Consider the following 21,444-nt stretch of genomic DNA (forward strand, 5'->3'; position numbering starts at 1 on the left):
AAAGCCATCTATCCACACCAAAAATCCACAATCATCCATTGAAGCCTTTGGAAGCATATTGAGCATACATCCTATCCATTTAGATAAAGCTACTCAACAAGAGAGCTTCTTATTGAGAGAGTCCATTAATGGCTCATATTCTCAATTGAGAGCTCATCTTAGTCTATCTTGAAGTTTATGAATTTTGTTTAGTTTGTAGAAGCTTTATTTAAATTTGGTTTCTATTAGCATACTAACATTGCTCATATACACTGCCTTGACGACCTTCACGATCATCAATTACATAATTAGTAAACAAAAATCACAATATAAATATATAAATTACAAACATAAACCATTAGGTGGGACGGCATTACCTTGACGATTAATTCTATTAAATTCCAACTTCCATAGGCGAGGTGTCATTCTTCATGGCTTTGATGTAGTCTCTTCTTTCCCATTGAAAAGATGTTTTTTCCTACTTCGATACTTATGATTCCTGTAGAGGAAGTGTCTACACTCATCAAACACCTGCTTTCCTAAATTTTTTGAATGACGAGATTTTATTTTTGGACCACAAACTGGACATGCAAATTTTCCCTTTGTTTGAAGACCTACAAGATAATGATATAATTGGATTATTAAATATGTTGATTTTTATAATTAGAAGTATCATGCACAACTTGAATTCACTATAACATACCACAAAAATGTGTTAGCCCTAGGGCATCATGTATTTTCCATGCAAGTATTGCATGGAATTGAAATTGTCTTTGTCCTATTGGTCTAAACACGTCATACATAGTGACACCATTCCATAACTCCACCAACTCATCGATAAGAGGTTCAATATATACATTCATATCTTTCACTTGATATTTACCTTCTTGAATGAACAATAACATTACATAATTATTGTGACCGTTTTACTGCAAGATTTGTAAGTACATGTAAATTAATAACTATCAAATGATAAGATACCTGGAACAATTATTGCCAACATAATGTGCTCCCTCTTTATTGACATCCACGAAGGAATGTTATTGTTGATAACAAAAATAGGCCACATCAAGTAAACAGATCTCATTTCTCCAAATGGATTGACACCGTCCGCTACCAATGAAAGCCTGAGATTACGAGGTTCTTCTTTGAAGTGTTGCCACTTTTCCTCTATGTGCATAAATTTTAAACCATCTATAGGGATTTGAATAATGTCATCTTGAATTCTATTACGTGCATGATAATCCATAAATTGAGCCAAGCTACTACACCTGAATAATTTTCGCATCTGTGGAATAATGGGGATGTAACGAAGAACCTTTTGAGGCACCTTTTTGGCTAATCAATCTATTTGATATCTACTCGTATGACATACAGGGAATTGTGTTGCAAATTCATGTTCTTTATAATATATAATATGATCATTAGGACAAGCATGTATTGATTCATACTTCATTCCAATATCTTTCATAACAGCAGATAATTCTCGATATGAGCGAGGTAGAATATTTGATGGTGGTAACAAAAACTCGCCTATCAATCTACAACAAAAAATATAAGTTGTTAATATAAACAATATTAGTGGTACATTATTCACTCTTTGTTAACTATAAAGACATTTATGACATACCTTAACATACGTGGCATTGTTATGTTGGATAAACCATTCATAACCTTCAAGTTCAAAAACAACAATACAACAGAGAGAAGACTTGTTTTGGAGTCTTTGTATAGGGGCTCGTATGCCTTCTCAAGTAGAGGTACATCGAGGCTATCATCATCATCATGATCAGATATGCTTGGACTAAATGTGTCATGGATCAATGTATTTATACCATCATCTTCAATTGTGTTTTCTAGCACATGATCGTCATCTTCCATGGGATCATTATCTTCACCTTGGATATTCACACCTCCATGTTCCTCCACTTCGAAAACCATATTCTTCGAATTGTTGTGGTTCATATCATGTACTTCCCTAAGGAGATCAACCTATATAAAATTGATTAACATAAATAAACCATGATCATCAACTAATCATCAAGTGATTTCATATGTATATAAATTGTTAACATGATATAATGAACAACTTACTAGTGGATGATAGTTATGCCCCCCTTCAATGTGACCATTCTCCCTACAATGTCTCTTAACTGTTTTGATTAGCAGTCTTCTACAATTTAAGCCCTTACAAATTTTGCAAGGACAATAACATTTTCCATCACCTTTTATTTTCAAGTTAGACCACAATCTATCGATTGTCTCCCTATTTTGTTCTTCACTTCTATTATCTGACATGATCGTTCTTCGCAGGAAGCAAAAATTGGGCTATGAAAACTTCGGTCTACAACTTTCACAAACTAAGAAAAACTGTTGAAAGTACACAAATCTTCGTAGACCTAGATAAATACTTTAATATTTTAAAAATACTTTCTTTGACTTTATTCCTAAGACATTTAACCCAATCACCTTTTATAACATTCAGTTAATTGTTCTAGGCAAATTTGTGGATAAGATTATTTTTAAAACTTTGACCAACCACCTGAAGGTCTTATTTCAAGAGACCTAACAACATTAAGCCACTAAAAGCAATTTCAAAACATATAAGCTAAAAGTCTAGTTAAAATATACATTAGATTAAAAAATATACAATTTTCATACTCAAGCGCGTGGCTATAACTTGTGCAACGACCCTCTTGCTTAGCTATAGAAGCTCTCTAGCAATCAAATTATACAAGCTACAAGGCCTAATAGCAATTTCAAAACATATAAGCTACAAGGAAAGACATATTACATGACATGGCAAAAGGAACAAAATTTACAAGCTTTAGCAAGACATATTAAACGACATCATAGTGCTAGAGAGATCACAATTATATGAGTCAAACATAGTCATGAAAAAGAACATAAATTAGTTATTATATGCAATTAAAAGAATAGGCAATCAAAATGTAAGGAATTTCATAAAGTTTTCAAATTGTAATGTATTGCCAAGAATAGGCAATGTGATGTAAGGGGTCATTGTGAAGTCATTTGAAGTCCTAAAGTGTCCTAGGAAGAGTCATAGGTTGATGGCAATGAATAATATTGTTTACATAATGTAATAAGGCTCTAACTGGTGTAAAATGCACTAAAAGTGCAAGATCTTGTAAATTGCCAATGTTGGCAACATAAGCCAAATAAGGCTTGAATGGGTTAGTTGAGATTATAGGGGTGTGAAGGTTGTTTTAAAAGTCTTTTAGAAGTCCCTAGGAATGAAAAATAAGGTTTTATAAGTCCTTTTCATGAAGGATAACAAAACAAATAATGAGTGCTGTTAAAAAAGTGTTTGTTACTGTCATGTGACAGCTATGAGGGACAATTGGCAACCAAGGGGTCTTTGGTTCAATTTTATGAGTCAGTTAGATGGGAAAAATTCTAGAAAAGTAAGGTCTTTATAAGACACAAGAGTAGTAGTCGAGGGAGTAGCGAATGTATCAAGAAAAGAAATCAAATTTTGCATCCCAAAAGTGAGTGTAGGGTTATTTGTGAGAAAGCCCTAGTTAAAAGCTTGAATTGGAGAAGAATGGTGTGCTGGGTTGTAACCAGGGGTTCCATGGCCCAAAGGATGACAAAATCCTTTGTTTTTCTTCATAACTAAGGACTGTTGAAAGTTATAGGGTCAGAGTATATACCCTTGATAGGGTTGATTTATAAATGGAGGGCTAATTAGGCCTAGAAGTATGTAGGGTCAACCATAGAAATGTACACCAGTTAAGGGTTGAAGGATTGAGATTCATAGGGTTTCAAGAAATTAGTAAAGGGTATTTGAAAAGGTGAAGAGGTTACTAGGTTGTTTGGGAAGTTTGAGAGTAAAGTATAGATTACTTGCAGGACAGGGCTAATTGGGCAAGCCTATTGAAGGCAGTTTTGAAGATTGATATAGAACTAATGCTTGGTAAGGGTTGGAACTCCTTAGTTATGTTGTTTGAAGGTTATTGAGGCATTATAAGGATCAGGGGAATCCTTGAATACAGAAATCAAGAGTTGGTTCGATGAAGGGTGAATTAGGAGTGTTCCCAAGGAGAGGGAAACTAAACAAAGGCAAGGTGAATTGGCAAGTTTAAATAAACTTTAATTCTTGGATCTGATTAGTTAGAATTTTCATTTCATGAAAGACTCTTATACCATTGTAATCACTTCAACTTTTTTCTTTATTTCAACCAAGTATTTTTATTTTAAATTTCTAATTTTGCTAATGTTTATATATGAGATTTTTAATTTTGAAATTATTAAAATTATTTTAAGCTTATTTCATTGGCAAATATAACCATTAAATTTTTATCTTTACTACTTTATCAAATCAAACTGCTATAACTTTAAGGAAAATATAGGTCACTACTTTGATTTAACTATATTTAGTTGAATGTTGATCTAACTATTTTGATAAATTTCAATATTTAAATTTCTAAATCCTCCATATATAAATTGATTTAAAAAATTAAAAAATAAAGAATCCAACTTTCATCTAAATAAGACGAAAGTGGAGGGAATGAATTCGCAATTGGTTGTGGTGATTAATCAAAATTTGAGATGTGTAGCTTTTCGGTCTGGCTCAAGGGAATGGAGGAACAGAACAATGTGGCCAACTATCTAGCTAAATGAGTCTCTTACGAGATGGGGCTATGCAATATTGGGGATTGAAATGACATATCTTTGGATTACTCTAGGATTTTAAAAGATCTAGTGAGAGTCTTTATTGGGACTATGGTTTGATTGGTTGGATGTTTCTTTTACTATTTTCTTCAAATTTCAAGTCAAAATTGGTCAATAATATATTTTTCCTTGAGTTAAAAATGGGGAGATGAAACAACTTTTTTTCTTACATGTAACAACATGGCATTTGTGACTATGAATTTTCAGTTACATGGAAACTTTTCGTTACATGTTAGCTTTGATCTTCTTCTTTTTGACAACATACATGGTATTGACCGAATGATAACAATGCTTGGCACAATTTGATAGTATATTTCCTATGATCATATTAATGGAAGGTTATAGATTACTGGTAATGGAATGTTACAAGTTAATGATTTTATTGAATTGGCATTTCGCTAATGATTATACAAGAGAAACAGTTACAGTTTTGGCATACATTTTGGAAAAGTTTTGTGATTCATTTTATTTGATATCATACATAATGAAGTTGATATCAATGTCATTATGTGTGGTATCAGGTTTGATTCATTTTATTTCTGATATTTGGTATCAAGCATGATGGAATTGATATTGTTTTATTATATTTGGTATGAAGTATCATGGATTAATGTTGTGTTTATAGTTCATGAAAATGTTACTATCAGGTTCTCTTGATAGATTTTTTTTTTCCATCAAGGACAAAGGGGAACTTTGTTGACCTTTGATTTGTTCTTGATGATAGTGATGGGTGATGACTTGTGTTGGCACTTAAGTTTATGGTTTGACATGTTAATAACCCAAGTTGTATGATGCAACCTTACTATGGTTATTATTGTCATCTAAGTAACTAAGACTTGGACAGTATGACACCATGTGTTATGTCTTTTGGTAACATTATTTAGAAAGGTTATAATTAAGTTTGTAAAATTTAATTGTATGAAAAAAAGAAGAAGGAAAACATGTAATACATTGCTAAAGCCCTAAAGAAGTTGCCAATGGTGAAGCTTATTTACAAATTCAATAAGGATGAAGGAAAAACATTTTGTGGGTCTTAGTTATTGTGAACTACTAGCTTCATTGGACAAAATAATGGCCTCAATGATGAAAATGGTGAACTCTCTCCACAGTTAAAATATGGGTAAATAGTTTGATATTCTACCGTATAGGTACTATCGCTGTTTAAATCTTGTTTAATGTTTGCAAAAGAATATTTCATTATATTATGGAAGAAATTGTTTCTCAAAAATTAGTTGAGATTAGAGTTAAACTACTTTTATGGTTTGAAAGCATTATGCAACATTACGTAATCAAACTGAAAATAAAATCTAGCATTAAATTGTCATATAAAATTATAATATAAAGTAAAGGAATTCACCTAGTCTCAGACTGTATTCACTTCCAAAAATTACTCCCTAAGATACAAAAGACTAAAGACCTATAGAAAAGTTTAGCATTCCATAATTATCACGCCTAAAATTTTGCCCCTTGTAAACTTGCCTCATAAAATTGGCCCTATTTTTCATTTTCAATTTGTATGATTCTACCCAAGCAATTACACCCACTTATAATTTTCAATGTTGTAATTTTCACATCACCCTACAGCTTATGTGATCTAAATACTTAATTACTATAAAAAAAGTTTAAGTCATATTGGATATGAATCTAATTGAGAATCTTCAATTCAGCTTGCTTATTAGAATTTCTGAACAGCACATACAACCATGGTCCTTACCACAAACTCTCGCATTGAATATGCATGTAGATTTATATGTGAAAACTTACTGAAACTATAGAGAATCATAAAGTGTCCTGAATTCAACTTCCCAAGTTATTTCTTTTGAAAATGTATTTATGATTTTTTTAATCTGGGAAGATGATGGATATAGCTCAAACCTTATCAGTGAGCCCTGTCACTTGCATAATCTTTTGTTTTGCAAATGCATTTGTTATTGATTAAAATGAAAAATGATTCATCGAAAGTACCTCTAGCAGTTAGTTCATTGTGAAGCTTCATAGTAGCCTCATTTGTCATGCATTCAATGCCTATACATTGAATAAGAGTAGGATAAGTAGTTTCATTGGGCTTGCATCCCTCTCCAACCATATCAATCAATATACTAGTTGCCAAGCTAGCTTTTTGCCATGCAGTCCTGTATGTAACAACACATGGCTAGCATCCTTCTAATTTCATATCATCATTTAATTTGGCTGCTTCATCCAATCTGATTTTATTCTAGTTTATATAGTAGGTCAATGCATTTAGTGTATAACATACTTGTTAGTTCTTACATATTAATGAGTTAAATAAGTTTCAATAAAGAATAATTTATAAGGTACAATATTTTATAAATGGGTTTGTAACTTAAGTGGATTCTAAAATTGTAAGTTAAGTAGATTTGGTGTTGGAATTTTTTTAATAGTAACTATACTATTTTATCTTTATGAGTAGTATTGAAATACAATGACTAGTGTTAAGTGGATTATTCATTCTCATGGGAAATAAGTTTGTTCAAACTACTATTAATTAAATATGGTTTATTGATTTTGACTCTTGAAATACACAATTAGATCTTTGAATATGTATGCATATTTGTATAAAAGTATACATTTATGTATCTATATACATATAAAAATTCAATTGTGATATTAACATTGTATGGAACATATTTTTTATTTATCAATTGATAGCCAAAAAGTGGGCACTAGAGATAATGAATGATTCATTAAACGAAAACACTTGTTGAAACTATGTGAGCTTGATGTGAGGGAATACTCCATAGTTAAACATGCTTGAATGGAAGTAGTATTAATATAGATGACCTCTCAAGAAGACTTGATGTTTAATTCTTGTGAGCATCACCTAGATGTAATGAATGTTAAGTTTCTCATCATTCTTATGTGTGATGGATTCATGTGAAATACCTCTCACAAGATATGTATCAATAAGTTTGACTAATACCCCATGCAATAAAATGGATACATACACATGCACATGAATTTTAGTATAATACATTAATGAATATTGTAATTTTAGCTTTATTTTAAAAAATATTGAGGAAGAACTATTCTATAATCATTCTTAATGGGAGAATGGATAAAATGTACTTAAAACTTTACCTAAAATTAAGTTAGTTAAGATGTCATATCTTCAAGAGTCTTTATAAGACGGACATTAGCACAAGCTAATACTAATACTATAAGCACAAACAACAATCAAATCGACAACTGGGACAGTAGACCAAATCAATTTGAAAATAGTGAGCCAATCCAAATAAATATAAGAAGAGAGGTTATATGGGTAAATAGTAAACAGGTCCACAGACACTCCACAGAATAATTGACGACAGGGATAAGTAACAAGATGGGCAATAGAAAATCTAATGTAAGGATGTATTACTGTACAATACATAATCGAACATTAGTATGAGAGGATATATATAGTCAACAAAGACTAACGCAGTTATTCGGTCATAAATATGATTGGGGATGAGATATGTAGAGGGCCCTAGGATAAGAAAAGATACAAAACTAATCCAACTCAGTGATGGAGAATGTGGATTCAACACAATAGAAGTTGATGCATACAGAGTTGAAGAACTTAAATACATCATGAGCCAAAATCTAAAGACTTTATTGATACGTGAATACCTCAAGATACTTATCTCGAGGTGCAAACTATAGATACATCCCATTGAATGACCATAACAGAAGCTATATCGAGATTTCTCCATGGAAGAAAAATGGAATGCTAATTATGATGCTAGCTGTGTCAGAGCACATTCCACCTTTAGGGAATGGAAATAGAGATATCTACCAAGGGAAGAGGAGATAACAATCACAATTGGAAAATGTTTCCACTCAACAAATAAAAAATGAAGAGAGAATCAATCTGAATGTGGGTAAGAGTATGAAGAAAGAATACTAAAAATACTTTTGGGGTAGACTTGGGAAATATTGAACAACCCAACTATTTGAGATGTTAATGATATTAATACTTGGAGCCATTTATTATAATTGCCTGTTAAAAGCAAATGGTGGTACTCTCCAACTACGGTATATTCAGTTTTCATAGAATGAAGGAAGCTCTTGTGCAAGAAATGATTGAAATTGATAGTTTCATCTCAATCAAGTAGCCGCAAGGAGGAGATGTCTGGAGATTAAGGGTAAAATAATGACAAGTCAATATCTACCCAAAGCCAGTGACTAAATCAAGAGAATCTAGTGAAGAGACTGTAGCAATGGATGTGTGAAGGTGTGACATTTGCAAGAGGAAATTTGCATTGTAAAGCACACAAGGAGAGGAACCCTTAGAAAGCCGTTGTTTTCTTTCCAGCTACATGCGCAGTGACAAAATCTTTACCATGCATTGTATGAGGGTCAAATTTTTTTTAGATAGTGACAAAGCACATGGCTGGAAGGTAGAAATTTGCAAACCGCTGACTGCATTTGAAGGAAGTACTATGGCATATGAAGAACATATCAATCAAGAAGGATATTAATGGGCATGATAAAATCAAAATCATAGTTAAGAACATTCAAATCAAGTCAACATCGCACAGTATGAAGAACAATCACTAGAAGCTATAGTGACCAATTAATGTGTTCACTGAGAAATAAAATGGATTGAGAAATGATAATAACCTTTGTTCCACGAATATGGGTTTAACCGCAGGGAAGGTGAATTCTTTTGCACTTTAAATGGCCCTAATTCCAACGTCGTGCCATAGCCAATGGATGAGCAGCCAGGCCCTGCAAGGGTTACAAAAGCCCCAAATTAATTGTCAGTATTAGAATGGCCTTCGAAAATGGCCTCGCCTCAAACTTTCCCTAAATCTGCATATATCCATCTGACATTATGTCTGTAGCAAAGAATAAGACAATGGCAAGCCAAATGAGCAACGTTCTCTTTTTTTTTTCCTTATATCCCGTTAGCGTCGCAATTGCGACGTCGTCGGGCTATAATTGAAAAAAAAGCCAAAAACACATTACATTTGCCTGACATTGCAAATTGACCCCTAATGTATTAGTGACGCTCCCATGCTCATGTGTGGGCACACCAACTACATTATGATCATAGTAACAAGGACTAGATGAGAAACATGTAAAGCACAAATAAAACAGATCACTCAACTGGCCTATATCTAGGAGTGCAGATCCAACATAAATCCCAATGGAAAAAAAATACATCAAGGGTCACATAGATATCTCTACGAATAATCTAGATCCACAATCAACTTCCATGCTAAGAAAATCTTAGAAAATTGGGTGGCACAAAAATTGAGGTGAAAACCAAAAATGACAACAACCTCAAAATTAAAACTCATTTTGTTGCTGGGTATAAAAGCCACAAATATCAAATAAAATCTAGGTTCAAATTCTGTATGCAAAAATAGTCAACATAATAGCAGGAAACCCCAAACCCTCAAGTCCAAAAAGGGATAAATGCTCGTACCCTCCCAAACGGGTAGAGCTAGCATTCAGAAATAGAGGGGAACACTACTTCTCAACCTCCAAATGTTTTACTACCAAAAGAAGACCCCAAAATTGAGTGAAAAAATAAATAGGAGAGCCCTACCTCGCAGCCAAAAGGGCTAAAATAGGAACTTGTGCAATAAAATAATCGCACTATGGTCACCGTTGAAAATCTTGACAAACGAAGGTCTCCTCGAGATCGATCCAATGAGCTCAACCTTGCGACAATCCCATGTCTTTAGCTCCTACAACGAACAAAACAGTAAGTTCTTCAAAGAGGATTTTGGAATTTGCTCTCTAAATTCCTATTTCACATGTGAGAAGTGAGGAAATGATTCCGTTTTGGGATATATATTCACTTTTAAAAGTGGAATATAATATTAGGAAATTAACTGGCTCACTTAACAACCCCTTTTTAACCCAAACAAAATCGGGCAATTCCAATTAAATTGAATTCAATTACAATAAAGTCTTCGAGAATTAAAATTTTGAAATCAAATATAAATTTCCCTTAAACTATTAAATCACAAAATTCCTTAATAACTTTCACGACAATTATGAACCTCTAAATGCACGGACATGCTCATGAGTCTAATCACTTAATGCAAATGAATATGAATTTATTAAATCATTGGAGGGTTTAATTGATCAATAAAATAGGATATGTCGACCATATAGGGATGACATTGGCTAGGTAAGAATAGTTGAATCACTAACTACATGTACCACTATTGGGGATGTAAATCCTACAAACTGAACAACACGATCAAGTGCAATTACATGTGATAATATAGTCGAAGCGATAAATGCATTAAATCACATTAAAATAATCTATTTAAATCACTCAATGCATCATAAAAAATTTCAAAGTAAGAATGAAGTAAATAGACGTAGCATCAAATCAAAGTATCCAAAATCCAGTAAGTTTATCATAAAATCATAAATAGATTATATGTCTGAATACAAAATAACCAAATATCATCATAAAGCATCATGTCACATCAATAAGCATCATCATGCAAATATGATCACACCAAACAACATAACATCTAACATCTATGATACTCGTAAATCAAAATATAGTATCTGACCATTAGGTCATCTCGAATGTCCTCAATTATGAGTATCAAAGTATCTCTCGGAACAAAACATGACAAGGTACAAAATGGAAACACGGGAGGCACTATAGGTAAGACTACTACTATAATTTAAAGATATTTCTACTAGCCAAAAATGAAAAATGATGTAATATAATACATTCAAGCATGTACAACATGTGTCATTGCAAAGCCTCCAAATCACAAGGATGGTTTATATTTACCACTCCCTATTCCAAATAAACCTTGGCATTCAATTTCTATGGATTTTATGTCTCGTCTTCCTACCACTAGACATGGACATGATTGTGTATATTTTGTAGTAGATATATTTTTTTAAATGGCTATCTTAATGACCTGTAGAAAGGAAATATATGTAGAAGAAATTGTAGAACTCTTTTTTGAGCATGTTTGGGTTCATTTTGGGCTACCAAAAAACATTATTTCAAATAGGGGTAGTTGGGATCTCATTAAGTTTTGGTCTTCATTATGGGAAATGGTGGACACCAAACTAACAAAGTCCATTGCATACAAAGGTTGTCAATCAAATGATTATTCAAATCTTGCATATGTATCATTCCAGACACCCTTGTACATGGGATGAGAGCCTTCCATATATACAAGTTAGCTATAATAGGGCAATTTATTCTTCCACAAGCCATAGCCCATTTGAAGCTTGCCTTGGGTATCAACATCTAACACTAATATATGTTTATATACTAGCTCTACAGATGACTTGGTACCATGCTTTGATAAGGAGAAAGGCAACGCGATGAAGTTCATCGATAAAATTCATCTTTTGCAGCAACAAGTTCATGAAAATTTGGAGCAACCCACAAAGAAGTATAAACATAGGCATGATGAGCATCAAACTTTTTATAATTTTTAGGTTGCAGATAAGGTATGGTTGCATTTCCAAAAGGAATGATTGCAAGGTCCTCATAGAAAGTTTCACCCTCTTCGCTATGGTCCATATAAGATCATCAACAAAGTTGGTGAAAATTTTGTTGAACTCAACTTGCCACCATTTTTAGGTGTTCATCTAGTCTTCAATATATAATTATTTAAGCCATATTTCCCTCCTTTAATAGACATTGTAAATGTTGCTAAGGAAATCAATCATATAGAGTTGAATCCAGAAGTTATTAATCCACTGCAAAGTGATCAGATTGTGGAGGTTGTTGTGAATAATTTGAGGAACCAAACAATCTATTTGTACCATGGGTTGAAAGTAGGACAATTTGTTCAACAAGGAAAGTGGCTTACACATGAACAAATCCAGCTTCATTTTCCACATTTGTTGCAAAGTATGAATGAAATGGGGCCGATTTCCTCTCGAGGGAGAAGGAATGATCATAACACAATTCAAGAAGATGCAAAGGATGTTGGCACAAGAAGAAATGGGAAATACTTAAATCTATTTTTGTGGTATTTTCTATGTTTTAGTATTTTTCACTTTTGGAGGCCTTTAGGGCATTTTTGGACTTCAACGATGCTAAGAAGGCATAGCATTTTGCTTGAAACTTCAAGCAATGGATGTGGAACTTTTGAAGAGGTTTCCATAAAATCTAACGGTTCCTAATTTTGAGCTATGAGTAGGGAGTTATGACTTCTACAAGTAGACGTAATTTTTAATATAGATTTTTATAGTTTTAGTAGTTTTTAGAGTTTATTTTGTAATTAAAGAACATGTGAACTTTTATTTTTAATTTCCAAGGGGTAATGGTGACCCTTGGGATCCTCCAAACTTTGTATAAAATCTATTTTCAAATGGAATGGATTATTTTTTGGCTTGCAGAAATCTATTGTTGGTTTTCTACTATTTTCAACTAATCATAATACCACAAATTCTGCACTAGGTATTGTAGTCTAAATTCGTAGTATTCAGTGGTAAAAAGGAAGAACTTTAATAGGATGTAACTTCCACTTTACAAGACATTGAGTCATTCAAATGTATGTGTGACGGAATGAGGGGGACTTCCAAGTATGATTCCATGTATAATCCAAATTAGATTAGTTAGGACCCAAAGGGAGAAAGGTGCTAATACTGAATCTGGGTTGTAAAAAGGAATGAAATACAAATATTCTCTTAGGCCCTTATTAAACTAATTTCTTAAATAATATAAATCTAGATGTTATGTGAATACATTCAGTCCAATTAAGATGCAAATAAAGGGTAAAGATGTGAAAGGAGATGAAATATGAGAGACTCGCCTTGAAATGCATAGAGGAAGATATATTTTCACTCAAGAACTTTTGGATCTGAATCTTTTCTAAACTTACATTCACAAATCTTGAAATGAAATGACAAAAGGAAAAAACACAGAAATCTCCTTGGAATCCAAAACTAAAAGGACTAGGTTGACATGGAAGGACATCCTACGACCAGGTTGATGTAGTTTGTGACTCTAAAACTGATGATTGCATAAATCTTGTGAAATATAAGTTCTAGATCTATAATTATTTTCACTCCCAGCCAACAAATCAACATAGAAAAGAAAGGTTTGGGGGTTGAGATTTGATGAGGGCTTACCTTGGTCAAGCCCTAGGTTAAAGAATTAACCATAGTTGAGAAATATAAATGTAAATGATTGGAAAACAAGATAAATGTAAGGATTCACCTTTCTTGAATGTATGTAAATGTGTTGTATTTTAGATCTTGAATTCAGTATGAAGGATATATGATATCTCTACAATTGCAATGGATCTACCATAACCATATCATGGAGCCATGGATGTAAATATGCATAAGTTAAGAAGATAATGAGTGCCTTAATGTAGATCTCCTCCCTTGATGGTGAAAATATGCTAGATATTGAAGAGGAAATGCTAACAAAAGATACTTAAATGCTTGAAGAAACTTTCTTGCTTGAATGCTAGAACTCCTTGAATGCAAAAGGCAAAAATCTTCACTTGAGAGAAAGAGTTTGAATTACTTGAGAAATGATTGAGATGATATATGAAAATGAATCCTCCAAGCCTCCTTTAATACTGGTTTTTGTGTGAAAATACAACTCAGGATGACGAGGGAGCATAATTAAATAATTCGCAAACTCGAGGACTTTCGGGCCCTGAGCCCCACAATCATTGGGGACTAGGTTGACCTAGGTTGACTTGGTCCCAAAGGATAGGTCAAAGAGGCCACAGAAAGTGCAAGGAGAAGGTAGGAAGATAACAAATTGTTATGGTCAAAAGGGTAGAAAACTAACACCTGGAAGACCATGTCAGAAGGAGAGAGAAGACAAAGAAGAGTGAAATGGAAGAGGAGAGGAGAAGAAGAGACATTGAGAACATGTTCATCTATGGTCCAAAAGAGGAATTATGGAAAATGGTGCTAAAAGGTCTTAAAATGCAAGTGCATCCATTATAAGATGATACATTTAACCCCAACATTAGCGAGAGTACGAGTTACCTCAAACTCATGGTAAAGTAGATAAAAAGAAAAAGATGGTCTTATCACAACCTAGGTGACAAAGAAATCATCTAGCTAGGAACAATAAATAGTGTGTTTGCAAAAACCTAACCTGTCGGGAGCACGCGTAAACAAGCAAACGTTAGTAGCATGTGCATTCAAGATTCAAATAAGATTGATAAACCACTAAGTCTACTTGAGTTTTAAAACAAACTATGCAACCAACAAATTAGAGTCCTCACACAACTTCAAAGTAGCTCAACAAGGACGCCCATAAGAGGCCTTGTTGGTGTGCTTAAGTGTGAGGGGATGCAGATGTGCTCTCCCAAAACATAACTATTGAATCCCTTGAATGGTAAATGATATGCAAAATAAGATGAGTGAATCTAAGACTAAATGAATGGAGAACACCTTCAAGAAATGGCTATAAGTAAGCCAATTCTCAAAGAATTCTAAGATGTGAGATGGAAAATGCAAAGAACCAAACTTAGCAATGATAATCTAGAATGATATGCAACCATAAATGCAATAAATCTAACATCTACCAAAAGGGTTAGTAACAAATATGCAAATCACAAAAATCACTAAAGAGCTCTAGCACTAAACTAGCATGATAACAATGCAAATGAGGGAGATGAAAAATGTTTGAGACAAGGGCTCTATTTATAGGTTTGAGAGAGACGTTGGGGGAGGTGGCATCTATGTGGCATCCACATAGGTGCCACAAGGGAAACACATGGCCTAAAGGACAAGCCATGCAAAAATCAAAAAGAGCCTTTAATGTTTGAGAGGCTCAAGGTGTACTCACACATGTGTGAGCAACCTTGGGGGACGGAGTGGGGGACAAATGTGTAAGAGATGTAAGAGGCATAAATGAAGTATAAGGTTTACTAAATCAAGAGCTTCTCACACATGTGTTAGCAAACACTTAAGGACTAAATGGTGTTTAAAAAGGTATTTAAGGTAAATAAGTGGGATTAAGTAGTGGGTAGTCTTATAAGGATGAGAGTGATGGGTGTAGACTAGGTTTTAGGATAGGATTAAATTAAATTGACTTAATCATAGAATTAAAGAATTCAATAAAGTGGAGGGAATTAAATAAATTAGAATTTATTTTAAAGGGGATTTATGGAGCACTATGTATTAAATAAATTTAATACATTAGGGAAATGAACTTATTTAATTAAATAAATTTAATTAAAAAGTAGAAAAATATGACAAAATATAATTAATTAATATAATATCACAGGAAATATTAAATTAATTAATATAGTGTATGGGGCAATTTTAAGTGTCTTCATAGATTTGAAGATAACCTAGATATCATACCAAGCCATAAAGGCTAAAGTGCTCTAAGCCATACTCAAGATTCATGTTTGCCCCTAAGAAACTTGAGTACTCATCAAATCCCAAAATCACAATAAGAGAGATGTCATTAAAAAGACAGAACGAGAGAGAAGGGGGGTGTGACCAACTTTCCCAATAAGGTTTGTATTCCTTATCGTGAATCACACAAAAGGGGATAGGATTGAATGGTCTAGCGGGTCCTTGTGCCCAATAGTCAATCCCACAAATTTTCACCTTGTGGCAACTTTACACTCATAATATAGTACTATATTATGATAATGGTTTATGTATGTTCTACGATAGGTCAAATGGTCTAGCAAGTGTGCGTGGTACACTAGTCAACCAATCCAAGACAGGTAAAAAGAGAGAGTAGTTGGCCCTAGCAAGTTGTGTCATGATAGTGTACTCTATATGGTGTGTTTGAAAAATAAAACATAAGAAAATAAGGGAATTGTTTGTGCCCCTGCTTAAGACGAAAAAAAAAATTCTTATTTTGGCATCTTAAGGAAGCATTGAAGAAGGATGAAGCCATTTTAGCATTAAGATAGTATCCACAAGCAACACCCAGTCCAAACCAAAGAGGTCACAACTCCTATGAGGTCATGGAAGGATAGAATGCAAAGACACCATGCAAGAAGTGAAAAAGGAAATCCTTGAAAAAGAGGATGCACTATTATGATTCTCCAAGATTGGTGATCTATCTACCATGAAAACCCACTTTCTAATAATATAAGATTGGATGTGGCATAATAAACAAATAACATGCAACTGAAGGAAATAGTGGATCCGCAAGAAAGATAGCTAAGGATATGGTTCCCTTACCCCCCCAAGTATAGGAACAAGAGAAGAGAAAACCAACATACTATGCTACTTACAAAGAAAACCATGTACGACTACAATGAGCCCCTAGAAAGAAGGCCACCAATGTTACATGGTGTGGAAAAGAAAAATAGGGACTTAAATGTTATCTAAAGAAATTAAAGGAAAAAGAGAGCTCATTATAAGGAAATATGTGAATAACCTATTTATTAATGAGTTGTTGAATCTTAAAATGTAAATTTTGACAATCATTAGCAAAATGATCATGATAACGGTGATACATGCAAAATGGAAGATTTGTGAGTTGTTGACTATGTTTTTTTCTACATTTAAGCCTAGTAATTACCTTAGCACGAAGAAGATTAGGTAAAATACGCTCTTGATTAGAAGAAGAAGATGTGTGAGAGGATGTGGACAAAGAATGAGATTCAAGACCTTGTTGCACACATCCTAAATTATGATCGATGATGGTATTAAAAGAGTGCCTATGCCCCCCATTTCCTAAGGGCATATGATTTTTATTACTTTATTTAATAATTTCATCATGACTAGAAGCAGAAACAAAGTTGCTGAGGAAAGGAGTTACATGATCTCTCATGAATGGAAAGTCCTTAACTCTATATTCATCAATAAAGGTTGGTGCGAAATTTAAGGATCCCCAGTCATCACCTAGGAGGGCACTTGTAGAAGGAGGAGATAAACTTGACTTTTTGATGAAGAGTTGAAGGAACAACATGCATAGCATGTAACTAAGGTCTACCCAAAAAATGATTTTAATTGAGAGGGCCAAGCATAACATGAATTTAATTATTCAGAATAACTAGACCTACTTTGATAGGTTAAGTGATTGTGCCTAAAGTTTTCTTGGAAACATTATCAAAGCCACACAAAATACTAATGTCGGGTGTGATATGTGAAGGATCAATATTAATTTGTTTGAGCATATCCACACTACACACATTAAGCCCATATAAATTATCAACTAGAGTTCAAAAAATAAGATTACCACGGACTAAAACTACTACCATAAGGGCATGATAATGATCTTCAATCTCTTTAGGAGGTAAGTCATCATGAGTAAACACAATTTGAGTTAGGGGTAATGTAGTATTCATACATTGTAAAAAGGAATTGATGTTATCTTGACTAGGAGATGGACTAGGAAGGGTTGATTAAGCTTTTCTCAAGGCTTTGTGGTATGTCAAAGATGTTTGAAGAAGTTCCCAAAGAGAAATCTTGGCAAGGGTATTACGTAACCATGATACCAAATCATAATCCAACCCAAGATTTTGATAAAGATGAGGTGGAGGAGGAGGAAGAGGTTGAGAAGGTAGAAGAGAAGTAGTAGGTTGAGGATTATTTCTTGTACAATAGGTGTGAGACACCACATGATAATCCTTAGAATCACTAGATTCCCCTTTAAGAGCTATGGGAGGACAACCCTTAAGGGTGATGATAGGTTTATTTGATGAAGTATAACCCTTGAGAGTGAGAATAGGTTGAGCAACATATACTTGATTAAGATCTTGCTTCTCCATAGGCTCAACATTAGAAGAGAGAGCATTAAGCATATTACTATTATCCTCTTTTCCAAGGAATCCGTAGAATAGGGATTATAGATGTCCATTAACAATTTATGTCTACTAGGATCATCGAATGAAGGAAAGCCACATTGATGAAATTATTTATAATGTTCTCCTCTTGGGCTAAAATATCCCAAAAAGGAAGGTATGTTTTAGGAGGAGAAATGTCAACTATGTCACATGGAAATGATATAGAAGAATTATCATCCATGATATCATTGTTTGTAAGTAAGGTCCTTTCATGAGGAAGAGAGTAGTCCATGTCATTATCCAATGGTTCATCCCTAATAGATGAATCATCATTGGGAAGAATATCTCTATCAAGAAAGTATAGCATGGAAGAAAACAGAGAGGAATTGAAAAAATCATCCCTACCAAAGGTTTCCTCATAGATAGGAGAAATGTTAACATTAATCTCTAACTTTCCCTCATAAAGAGAAAGAACAATAGGGGAGCATGATATGTTAGCCTCAATCTTAGCTAAGAGTCTCTACACCTCCTTGACAGTATCAAATGTTCTTCCTAGGTGCCATGAATCAAAGTGTGTGTGTATCCAATTACTCTTAGATATTGAACTCTTCAAATATAGAGAAGCAAACACGTAGAATTGCCTTGGTTGGAAAAAAATCTAAAACAAGTTTGAAAGGCCCAAATGTAACTCCTTTACGTCTCTTGACTCAAAATAACAAATGGCTAACTTCAGATAATATTAGAAGTGCAGTCTTAAGGGCTTGCCTTGTGCCTTGTTGTAGTGATGAGGAAAATATTAGTCCTTTCTCACAACATCTCTTTTATAAGGGCATTTTGAATTTATGGTCAAAGTTATATAAAATGCTTATTCTTAATTCCAATTTATCCATTTTTTAGAATAACTTAGGTCATCCCTTTGCCTCTACTTCCTTTACATTACCTAGGATATTGACCCTTTATTTGTTCTTTGCTAGATTTGATCAGAGCATAATTAATATAGGTTTAAAAGTGTTATAGTAGAGTTCTACAAGCATGGCTCAAAATTCAATATGGATGACTCTCTTCCTCTAACGTGATTACAGTTAAATTACTAGAGTTATTGCTTTCTTCATCATTATAGTTAAGGATTGGCCCTAATACTCGAGTTCTCAAGAAGATGAATAGATTTTCAAAAAATGCTTACCTCACAAGTTTTCATTAAAGATTAACATGATATTTCTTCTAGGACAATGAGTGATGGAAGGTTCATCGATATTGAGTGAGATAGTGAAAGAAGGATTCAATTTCCTTTCTCATGTTATATGAATATTCATTCAAATAATTATATGGAAGCATACAAAGAAAGGCTATTGATGAAACTAACTCCTTGATTCTTATATATGATAGAATAATAAAGAGTCTCCAAGAGGTTTCCCAAAGATTGGCTGCATTGGTCAAGCAAATTATTTCTCTGGCCACAAACTTTGAGTCAATATCTCATTGCATGTTCTCAAGGAATGTATAAGAGTGGTAAACTAGTTGGCAAAATTGCCTTGCGAAGGGATATGTGGCTATCCACTAATTTGACAAATTCAAACCATGATAAATTGATACCTCAAGCTTATTTTTGAACATCAAAGGGAGTAAAGTCATATGCTCGAGATGGTACATGATGTGACTTGGGAGTTGTCGTCTTTTCTAAGGGTACAAAGTGGTGGTTCTTAAGATCTAGTGGATCCCTCTTGTATTGTATATTGCAATGGTAGTTGTCTTCTCAAAATCATGTTATATCTAAGCTAAAGTTTTTCAAAATAAATCTTTTGTTTTGCCAAATATAACAAAAGAGCGGATTGGAAATAAAATCACAATTTATTTTTTTTGACAACAGAAAAAAAAATTAAACAAACAAAAGAATAAAATTGGTGATTGTGGCATGCAAAAAATGAAAAGACCTTTAATGTGGAGTCCTTGCAACCCTTCTTCCCCTCTCTTTGCCTTCGTCTCTCTTTTCCTCCCTCTTCATCGCGAGGGGAAACAAATCAAATAAAAAACCATTTTAGATTGGCTTATGTTTTATTGTTTTTAAGATTGTATATGTGGTTGAGGGCTTATGTAGCCACTACACCCCTTTCAATTGTGTTTGTTTCAATTGATCCATTTTGATTCTGTTTTCTAATTGATGTTTTATTTTAAACAGAAAACCATTTTGTCATTAGGAATGACATGGGAAACTAATTATCCTAGTGTTGGCCAATATCCCAATGTCATTTCCCCTTTTTGAATGGTATACCACGTGTATTTAACAAATTTTCTTTAGTGAGGGGACATCTGCTATTTTGACATACCAAGAATGCTGCTAGGCAAGGACAAAGAGTCCAAAGTGGTATGCCCCCTTGTAGCATAGAAAGTTATTGATAGCTCTTACATTATCATGGTTTGCCTTATGTGGACAATAATCTTAAAACATATTATCCTCTAAACATCAATCTCATCCAACCCTTGTGCTTTGCTCATCTTGGCTTTGTGACCATGTACATATTCATTCTGGGATACAATTCACTGAACAATAATGTCAGCTCTATATAGTTGCATGATGTGAAATACAGACATATTTTCACCTTGATAATGGCAGCAATTCTGGCATCTTCAAATCATGTATCCATTCATTACACGTAATTATCTTGCAAGAGTAACTGTTACATTGTAATGTCAACTCTAAATTTGGTTCTCGGTGTCTCTGTGGTCCAAAAACTACTGCTATGTCTGTGACAATGAAGTGATAGAATCATGAGACCCAAAGAAGAGATTCCAAATTCAAGTAAATCAACAAAATAATTCTAATTCTACTAGCATGCCATGTTTTTGTCATAAACTCAATTTAAGTTTAGCCCAGTATTACAAAAAGGAATTAATAAGATTCAAATTATAAACAATTTCATCTGAACACTGAATTTGTTCCCATGGAATGATCACGTTAACATTGACTAGATTGATTTTATACTTTCCTTTTAGGCATGAATGATGTGTCATTCAGGATTTGGAAGTTTTATTTGCCATTCAAACAAGAGCAAGTAATTGATAAAGGTATCTCCATCTTGTTTGTTTACAC

This window comes from Cupressus sempervirens, chromosome 6 (assembly GCF_028749045.1).
Source record: "Cupressus sempervirens isolate cs-2001-9-10 chromosome 6, ASM2874904v1, whole genome shotgun sequence".
In the NCBI taxonomy this organism is placed as follows: domain Eukaryota; kingdom Viridiplantae; phylum Streptophyta; class Pinopsida; order Cupressales; family Cupressaceae; genus Cupressus; species Cupressus sempervirens.